Raw genomic sequence first — 10,356 nt, forward strand, 5'->3', positions numbered from 1 at the left:
GAATTTTTGTCTGTTAAGGTTTCGAGAAGAGAATGGACAGCCATTTGTCCAGAATGTTCTGTCTTTTATAATTACTGGCTGAATGTATAAAGACAGACAGGCAAACTCTACAAAGTCTTCCATACAAAGTTTCTTTATTGGATTATATTAGGCATCCTCATGGCTATAATGCATGGTTATGTCGAGATCCATCTAATGTCCAATTCTTTGCACAGCTGACTTCATAGTGTAAAAGAATAGTGATCTTTCATCCCATAATGAAGGAGCAAAGAGGTGAGGCACCAGCACGCTGCTGGGGTCTAGGCAAGAGTGAAGGAACCTCCCCCAACCCAACCAAGGGTCAATTCAGTGACCAATCAGGATTGCAGATGTGACCACATGACATGAACTACATTTCCCAGGATGCATTAACTACATTTACCACGAGGCATTCCCTTAAGGGGACAGCTCCCAATTCTAATTTAACTAACTCAATTCCCATTACAAATATTCTGTCTGGATAGCACACAGAGTGATATAGGGTCTCCTGTTTGTGCAAGGGGTTGACCTAGATCCTAGAAGAACTCCAAGGTCACTGGAGTGACCTCTGTTATTCTATGTTCTAATAGTGAAAGGGTCAAGCGTACGAATGAATCCATAATGTAATGTGAAGCTGAGAAGGAGATAAATATCAGATCTCTGCTGCTCCTCGTGATTTATACACAGGGTCCACCTAGAACTACAGGGTGCAGTGTAGTTCACATTTGCCTGCACACTATGAGCCACAGCACTCACCAATCCAATGCTTTGTGATGGTACAATGCAAAAATAGGGACTGATGATATGGACCCTGACAGTTTTTACATGGGTTTCTGCTTGAAATTTCTGACAAAAAAACAGAAATTGTAAGCCATAACAATAATGGATATGACACGTTTTGACTCTCCCATGGAAAAGAAAGCATAATACGTTAGTGGCATTTTAGTCATTTTTTTTTTTAAAAAAATAGCTTTTGTGCAGTCATTGGCCAAAGGCAGTTAAAATACTAAACACCCACCATAAAAGACCTGTTCATAGCAAAAAGTTAAGCATCTCTACATTACGTTTTGATCCAACCATTTCTAGCATCTGTTGTCAAGACTATGGCGATTTTTGGGATCCTTCGAGTCTTGTCATTTAATAAGAAGCATACATCTGTCTTTTGGAACCATTTGCATAAGGATGAACAATTAGCTCCATCTTCCAACAACAAAACTTGGCTCCATATATTTGTTTCAATCAGCAAACCCTCAATCAAGACAGCTTTAATTAGAAAAGGAAAACATTCCAAACAAAACTGAAGTTGGTTACAGTATTTTTTTCCAAATCTCCCTAACTTGCACAACTCAAAAGATTACAAAATCAGCTTAAAACTACTTAAAATTTATAAAACACTGAACCTAAAATTAAGCATCACTCCATATCATGTATCTTTGTAATAGAATAATTAACCATATACTCTACTTCTTTTAAAACATGATTATCAGTGAACAAGGTAGTGTAATGAATAATGTTCAAATCACAAAAATAATTTATATAAAAGGAGTTCTATCTTAATTTTTCCTCCACACTCCCAGAGGCTCAACAATTCATTTTTTTGCCAGTGAAACAGGGCAATTCAGAAATATTCCAGTCACTTTTATATAGATTTATGTCTGTAAAATCAAAAGAGCAGCTAAACAATGATATTACCTATAAAATTTGACAGGTAAATATGGCTTAAGGGAAAATAATTATTTTGAAGGAATATTTTGCAGACTGAAAAAACTCAGATTAAAATTTGCAGCTCTTGGCATGCACAGAATAATTGCAACCAATGCTATTTTAAATGCTGAAAGAGTTCAAATCCCCCCCCCCCTCTCCTGTGATAGGTGCACATTAGGTTTACAGTGGTGAGCACTCTGAGAATCAACCACACTTAAAAGGAGGTATTCAGCAATTCAGAAAATACAGGAAACAAAAATTCTGAAAGACAAGACAGGAAGGTAAAGGTATCAATTCACATTTTTTCAGAATGTTAAAATCAAGCTATCCAGTATTCAGAACTCTTTTGAAAGCCTTTTGGAATTTAGGGTGTGCCCAAACTCCAGTTTTCAATTGATTGGTCTACATATCAACAGAGTAAGAGTTGGAAGAGACCTTGGAGGTCTTCTAGTCCAGTGGTCGCCAACCAGTGGGCCGGGGACCACTGGTGGTCCACAAGAAAATTTTGGGGGTCCACAGAGAAATGTCACTCCCAAAGCACCCCCCAAAACGATTAATCCAGGCTGCGCAGGAACACAAGGCTGTGCCACCCACATGGCCCGCAGAAACACAAGGCTTACATTGCTTGCATTGCGAAGTACACGAGATAGTGAGGGGAGGGGAGAAATGGCGGAGGGGGGGAACTTGCCCCATGCACCCCACACATCTGGCCTGGCCACCGGGCTGCACCTTTCTGCTTCTTCTGCTTTTGGCTGCATGCAAGGAGAGCAGCAAAAGTCTTTCTTTCTCTCACCCAAACTCCGCCAGAAATGAGTCTTTGGGACTCTGCAAGGCATCCTGCTCCAAGAGGCTGCACCGGCATGACAAGTCTCACAAAGACTCATTTCTGGCGGAATTTAGGGGAGAGAAAGAAAGACTTCTGCTGCTTCTGCTGCTTTCCTTGCATGAAGCCAAAAGTCTCCTTCTCTCTCCCCCTGAGAACGAAGCTGGAGGCAGTATCCTGTGATCCCAAATAAAGAATGATTGATCGGTAGGAAAATGGGGTGGGGAACTTTCCTGCAGACTTTTTTTAGGATTTTCCCAGGGTCTCTGGTCCGTGGGATTTAAATTAAGAGTTTGGTGGTCCCTGAGGTCCAAAAGGTTGGTGACCCCTATTCTCGTCCAACCCACTCCTCAGGCAGGAAGCCCTACAACATTTCAGGCAAATGGTTGTCCAATCTCTTCTTAAAAACTTCCGATGTTGGAGCATTCACAGCTTCTGGAGGCAAGTTGTTCCACTGATTAATTGTTCTGTCAGGAAATTTCTTCTTAGTTCTAGATTGCTTCTCTCCTTGATTAGTTTCCATCCATTGCTTCTTGTCCTGCTTCAGGTGCTTTGGAGAATAGCTTGACTCCCTTTTCTTTGTGGCAACCTCTGTGATATTGGAACACTGCTATCATTTCACCCCTAGTTCTTCTTTTCATTAAACTAGACATACCCAATTCCAGCAACGGTTCTGTATATGTTTTAGCCTCCAGTTCCCCCAATCATCTTTGTTGCTCTTCTCTGCACTCTTTCTAGAGTCTCAACATGTTTTTTACATTGTGGCAACCAAAACTGGATGCAGTATTCCAAGTGTGGCCTTACCAAGGCATTATAAAGTGATATTAACATTTCCTGTGATCTTGATTCTATTCCTCTGTGTATGCAGCCTAGAACTGTGTTGGCTTTTTTGGCAGCTGCATCACACAGCTGTCTCATATTTAAGTGATTGTCCATTAGGATTCCAAGATCCCTCTCACAATTACTATTATTGAGGCAGGTACCATCTTACCTGTGCATTTGTTTTTTCTTGCTCAAATGTAGAACCTTATTTTTTACACCACTGAATTTTATTTTATTAGATAGAGCCCAATGTTCAAGTCTATCAAATCTTTCTGTATCTTAAACCTATCTTCTGGAGTATTGGCTATTCCTGCCAGCTTAGTGTCATCTGCAAATTTGATGAGTTCCCCATCTATCCCCTAATCTAAATTATTGATGAAGGTATTGAAGAGTACTGGGCCAGATACAGAAATTGGGGAACCCAACTGCTTACTTCCCTTCATGTAGATGCAGTTCCATTGAGGACTACATGTTGAGTGATGTTGGTCAGCCGGTTATGAATCCATCTGGTGGTGATGCTGTCTATCCCACATTTTTCTATCTTATCAAGTAGTAGGTTGTGATCTACTTTATCAAATGCCTTACTGAAATCCAAGTAAATTATATCCACACCATTTCTCCAATCCACTAATTTGTCATTTTCCCCAAATAATGTAATAAGATTTGTCTGGCATGATCTGTTTTTAACAAAGCCATTTTGGCTTTTGGTTATGACTTTGTTTGCCTCTAGGTTTTCACAGATTTGTTGCCTGATTATCTTTTCCAGAATCTTCCCAGCTATTGATGTGAAGCTGATAGGTCTGCAGTTTTCTGGATGTATTTTTTTTCTATCTTCTTTTTCACATCAGCTCTTTTCCAGTCCTCTAATAGTTGCTCCAGGATCTTTTAAAAATATAGTTCAGTGGTTCTGAGATCACGTCTGCCTATTCCTTCAGAACCTTGGGGTGTAATCCATCTGATCCTGGTGATTTGAACTCCTGTAGGGTGGAAAACACCTGTAGAGTAGACAGGTGCTCTCTTAACATTTTCTTTCCTATTTTAATTTGTATTCCTAATCTGTTTTTTTACGTTGCTGTTTTTGATAGGTTGCACTTTTTTCCTTTTGTATAAAGACAGATGTATTTTCTTTCCACTTTTTATACTTTTTCTTTTCATCTTCCAAGTTGTCAAAGAGTTTTTTGTACAGCCATACTGGTTTCTTTTGAGAGCTGTTATTTTTCTTCTTCATTGGAATTGTGCTAGACTGGGTTTTCTTAATCTTATTTTTCAAAAAATCTCAAAGCTTCTTTGGGTTGTTTTCCTTTTGAGGATTCTCATCCATGGAATCCTTCCCAAGCTCTCTCTAAGTTTATTGAAATCAACTCTCTTAAGTCCAAGACTCTAGTCCGATTTTGTTCCTTTGCTTGCACTTGCATTATGTTGAATTCCAATATTGCATGATTACTCCCCCTCCAAGGTTCTGGTAGCTTCAACACCTTCTATCATATCACCTCTGTTAATGAAAACCAAGTCCAATATAGCTGACACCCTAGTTTCCTTCACTACTTTTAGGGAGAAAAAGTTGTCTGCTAGGTTTATCTGTTTAATTTTCTATTTGGTGCAGAGTTTGTCTCCCAGTTGAAGTCAGTGTAGTTAATGTCCCCCATTACTATTGCGATGTGCTTCTGGCATATCTTGGTTAACTGACTAGCAAAAAGTTCACCTATTTCCTCTCTTTGGTTGGATGGCCTATAGTATACACTTATGGCAATGTCATTTTCCCGCTCTTTCATATTGACCCAAATGCATTCAAGGCAGTTTTCATCATTGTTCTGCTCAATTTCTGTAGATATGGAGTTATATAGTGCAACTCTACCTCCTCTTTTAGTAGGTTTGTTTTTTAAAAATAATAATTTAAATCCCTCTAGCTATATATTCTATTCATGGGTTTCATCCCACCAAGTTTCCGTAATGGCAACAATATGCCCTCATTTACTTGAATTTCTGGTTCACCCTGTTTGTTCCTTATACTTTGTGTGTTGGTGTATAGACATTTGAGTCCTTTTTGACTGACCCTGTTTTACTTTCTACATAACCTATTTTGTGTCTGAGTTCCCCTACTTCCTTACCACCTGTTTGATTAATGCACATAGTATAGCAAGCAAGGTGACCAAACCGGTCAGTCCTAGAGGAGATCAACCCTGACTCCTCTTTAGAAGGCCGGATCCTGAAGATGAAACTCAAATACTTTGGCCACCTAATGAGAAGGAAGGACTCACTGGAGAAGAGCCTAATGCTGGGAAAGATTGAGGGCAATAGAAGAAAGGGACGACAGAGAATGAGGTGACTAGATGGAGTCACTGAAGCAGTAGGCGTGAACTTAAATGGACTCCAGAAGATGGTAGAGGACAGGAAGGCCTGGAGGAACATTGTCCATCGGGTCGCAATGGGTCAGACATGACTTCACAACTAACAACAACAACAAAATGGCACACAATATCAGAAGCTTGATAGCAAGGTTGATATTCTTAACCACACAAAGATCTATGTTGAAAGTTCTGATAACTCTGTTAGTTTTAGATTGCTGAGGACAGAAATGGTCTGTATCAATTAACTCTCTATCCCCATTATTTGGTTTTCTTTCTCCAGAAAACCCTTGAATTTAGTACTAAGTAACTCAGTCCTTTTCTTTGATGGAAGGAAACCATCTCTTTTGTACAGCTTTTCAGCATACCAATTGCAAACATCATGACTAATATAACCAAAACCCTCTGATTTACATTTCTTTAGCCACACATTGAACTCTGATATACACTGCAAAAGTGCAGCTTAAACTTAGCCTAAAGTTTTTCAACCTTGGCCTCTTAAAGATGTGTGGACTTCAACTCCTGTGCTGGCTGAGGAATTCTGGGAGTTAAAGTCCACACATCTTTAAGAGGCCAAGATTAAGATACGTAACCTTTGGTGCTATGGTGGTTTGAGGCAAAAATGCCCCTAGCTGCTTTAGTTTTATGCTATATTTGGATGAAAGAAATGTTAGTTGTATACAGTGCTAAGGTTCTTAGCCTGATGTGCCTCTGCAAAAATAGGATCTGAGTCAGAAAGATAGATTGATATCTGTCATGCCCCTGGTGGAGACTGACTCTGAGGAAGAGGAGGAACAGCCAACAGGGAGTGGGAGTGTGGCTCCAGAGGTGGTGGAGGAGGCTGGGGAAGGGCAGAGGCCGGCTGAGCAATCAGAGGAGGATCCAGGCCCATTCCCTATCCATCCTAGGTCACGCAGGGAGGAGAGGATCAGGGAAAAGCGAGGTCTACTCAGGAGGAGATTACCATGATCCTCATCATGGCTTGCAGCTGGGAGCTATGTATATAAGTTTGTAACTAAATTGCATAGAGATTATTGTATGGTTGGTTGTGTTTAGTTTAATTTTTTTTTCTTTTTAGTGGTGTTTGTCCAGTTTTACTTTGTGGAAGAGCACCTCATTTCGTTGCACCCGCTTGCGAGTGTAATGACAAATAAATTCTTATGTCGTAACTACGTAGTCAGAATTGCTGGAGTCAAAGTTTAATGTTTTATTTGAAAGAGGTTTATCTTTGTTGGCGTTCTTCCTATGGACTTTCCTCCCTTATCTTCCTGGAATGTATGATTAATTATCTTGGCTTGCTTCAGAACTCTTGTCAATGCAGTTTGTTTTGGTTTTATTTTTGCCTCATTATTTACTTTTGTGACTTTAAACTGTGCCTAATAAAACAGTGAAGTTAAGTTGAAGGCATTACCGGACTTGAATGTATGTTTTGGGTTTTGGGTTATTTTGAGAGACTACGGGTCATCACAATATCTTTTTATTGATGCATAAGTAAAAGCTAGGTCTCCCACAGGTACAAAGTGAGAAGACCCTTAAAAAGGGGACAAATCACTTTATGTACTATTCAAACATATTGGGTTTAGAATGTGTTCAACTGGCCAGCATCATTTGAGTCATCAAATATCTACTGTATATACACTGCTCAAAAAAATTAAGGGAACATAAAAATAAGACACCCTAGATTTGAATGAATGAAATATTCTTATTAAATACTTTGTTCATTACATAGTTGAATGTGCTGACAACAAAATCACACAAAAATTATCAATGGAAATCAAATTTAGCAACCCATGGAGGTCGGGATTTGGAGTTATACTCAAAATTAAAGTGGAAAAAAACACTACAGGCTGATCCAACTTTGATGTAATGTCCTTAAAACAAGTCAAAATGAGGCTCAGTAGTGTGTGTGGCCTCCATGTGCCTGTATGACCTCCCTACAATGCCTGGGCATGCTGCTGAGGGATCTCCTCCCACACCTAGATTAAAGCATCTCCCAACTCCTGGACAGTCTGTGGTGCAACGTGGCATTGGTGGATGGAGCGAGACATGATGTCCCAGATGTGCTCAATTGGATTCAGGTCTGGAGAACGGGCGGGCCAGTCCATAGCATCAATGCCTTCATCTTTCAGGAACTGCTGACACACTCCAGCCACATGAGGTCTAGTATTGTCATGCATTAGGAGGAACTCAGGGCCAACTGCACCAGCATATGGTCTCACATGGGGTCTGAGGATCTCATCTCAGTACCTAATGGCAGTCAGGCTACCTCTGGTGAGCACATGGAGGGCTGTGCGGCCCCCTAAAGAAATGCCACCCCACACCATTACTGACCCACTGCCAAACTGGTCATGCTGGAGGATGTTGCAGGCAGAAGAACGTTCTCCACGGCGTCTCCAGACCCTGTCACGTCTGTCACATGTGCTCAGTGTGAACCTGCTTTCATCTGTGAAGAGCACAGGGCACCAGTGGTGAATTTGCCAATCTTGGTGTTCTCTGGCAAATGCCAAACGTCCTGCACGGTGTTGGGCTGTAAGCACAACCCCCACCTGTGGACGTTGGGCCCTCATACCACCCTCATGGAGTCTGTTTCTGACCGTTTGAGCAGCCACATGCACATTTGTGGCCCGCTGGAGGTCATTTTGCAGGGCTCTGGCAATGCTCCTCCTGTCCCTCCTTGCACAAAGGCAGAGGTAGCGGTCCTGATGCTGGGTTGTTGCCCTCCTATGGCCTCCTCCATGTCTCCTGATGTACTGGCCTGTCTCCTGGTAGAGCATTTAGATTCTGGGATCAAGACACAGCTCATGTTTATTGTAGTGCTAGTGCAAAATTTCTTGAGCACGTTGGATGGGATAAACTGGAACAGGAATCCAGCAATGATATTATTATTGACACCCAAATAGTCCATAAAGATAAAATCAGTAAACCCCAAGTAGCCATTAAAGAGGAAGAACAGGAGGAAGTAGTAGAACAGGCACAGGAGGAGGTAGAAGAACAGGAGCAGGTGGCACAGGAGAGTCCACCAGTTAGCCCTGTATTACCTAGATGTTCAACCTGAGTAACACGACCACCTGATAGATATCAGGCTAGTGTTGTATGCCAAGTAAATACAGTTCCAAGTAATTATAATGAACTAAAATTGTATCCTGCTAAAGATCAGACTGTTTGGCAGAAAGCAATGGACAAGGAACTGGAATCATTAAAAAGACTGGAGGTATACGAAAATGCTAAGTTACCACCAGGTAAACATGCCATAGGATGTAAATGGATATATAAGCTAAAGATAGGTGTAGATGGAACTGTTACCCATAAAGCCAGGTTAGTAGCACAAGGATTTAATCAGACAGCAAATGACTATGATGAGGTGTTTGCACCTAGTCTGAAGGCTACTACATTAAGGGCAGCATTAGTGTGGGCAGCTAAGGAGAAATACATTATAAATCATTTGGATGTAGAGACAGCTTATCTGCATGCACCATTGCAACACACTATATATTTAAAGAAACCTTTAGGTATTAAAAATGATAATACAACTGATTGCTGGAAATTGAAAAAGAGTATGGTTTGAAGCAATCAGGATATGAGTGGAACCAATGTATAGTTAAAGAATTAACCAAGATAGGTTTTGTAGCTGGCATGGCTGATCCATGTTTGTGTAAAAGAGAAAATAATGGTATAATTTCATTGTTGTTATTATTTACCGATGACATAGCATTAATCACCAAAACTGAACAAGAAGTTACTAGTATAATCTCACTGTTAGAACAGAAATTTAAGATAAAACAATTAGGAGAAATCAAACAATATCTTGGTTTAAAGATAGATAGAACTAGAGGAGGATATAAGATCTCACAAGCAGATAAAATTAACCAATTACTAAAAAGTTTTAAAATGGAACTTTGTAAGCCAGCTAAGACACCAATGAGCCAGGAGTTTAGCAATAGTGATGTTCAAAGTCCTATTTTTGATAAGAACATTTATCAGTCCTTGATTGGTAGTTTATCTTATCTCAGTAATTGGTCAAGGCCAGATATTGCATAGTGTTAATCAATTAGCGAGATTTAATGCTGAGCCAACTGAAAGGCACTGGCAAGCTGCTAAACATGTGTTAAGATATCTAAAACAAACAATGCATTATGCATTGTATTTGGAGCCAAAAGATGAACTGAGTTTAACTGCATATGCTGATGCAAGTATTGCTACAGACATAAATACACGAAAATCCACATCGGGTACTGCTGTATTATTGGGAAAAGCATTGATTGGATGGAGGTCTATTAGACAGAAACATCTAAGTTTGTCAACAATGCAGGCTGAATTCTCATGTTTGTCTTTATTATGTACAGATTTAGTTTTGTATAAACAATTATTGATTGATATGGGAATTAATGTAAAAGATCCTATTGTTGTTTACGAAGACAACCAATCAGCAATACAGATGTGTTGTGGCTCCGATTCCCAAGCCTGTGCTGTTAGAGGAAGAGGACTCGGAAGATGAGGAGGAGGAACTGGGAATGCCTTCCTCCACAGGACCTTCCTCTCTGGCAATGCCTTCCTCCCTGATAATGCCTCAGGTTTCATCTGACAACCGAGAGGAACAGCCTGAGATTAATCAGGAGGAAGGCATATCGGAGCAGCCCCTGACAG

Source organism: Notechis scutatus, chromosome 2 (assembly GCF_049901735.1).
Source record: "Notechis scutatus isolate UNSWTSFEM ecotype Mainland chromosome 2, rNotScu1.2, whole genome shotgun sequence".
NCBI classification, from domain to species: domain Eukaryota; kingdom Metazoa; phylum Chordata; class Lepidosauria; order Squamata; family Elapidae; genus Notechis; species Notechis scutatus.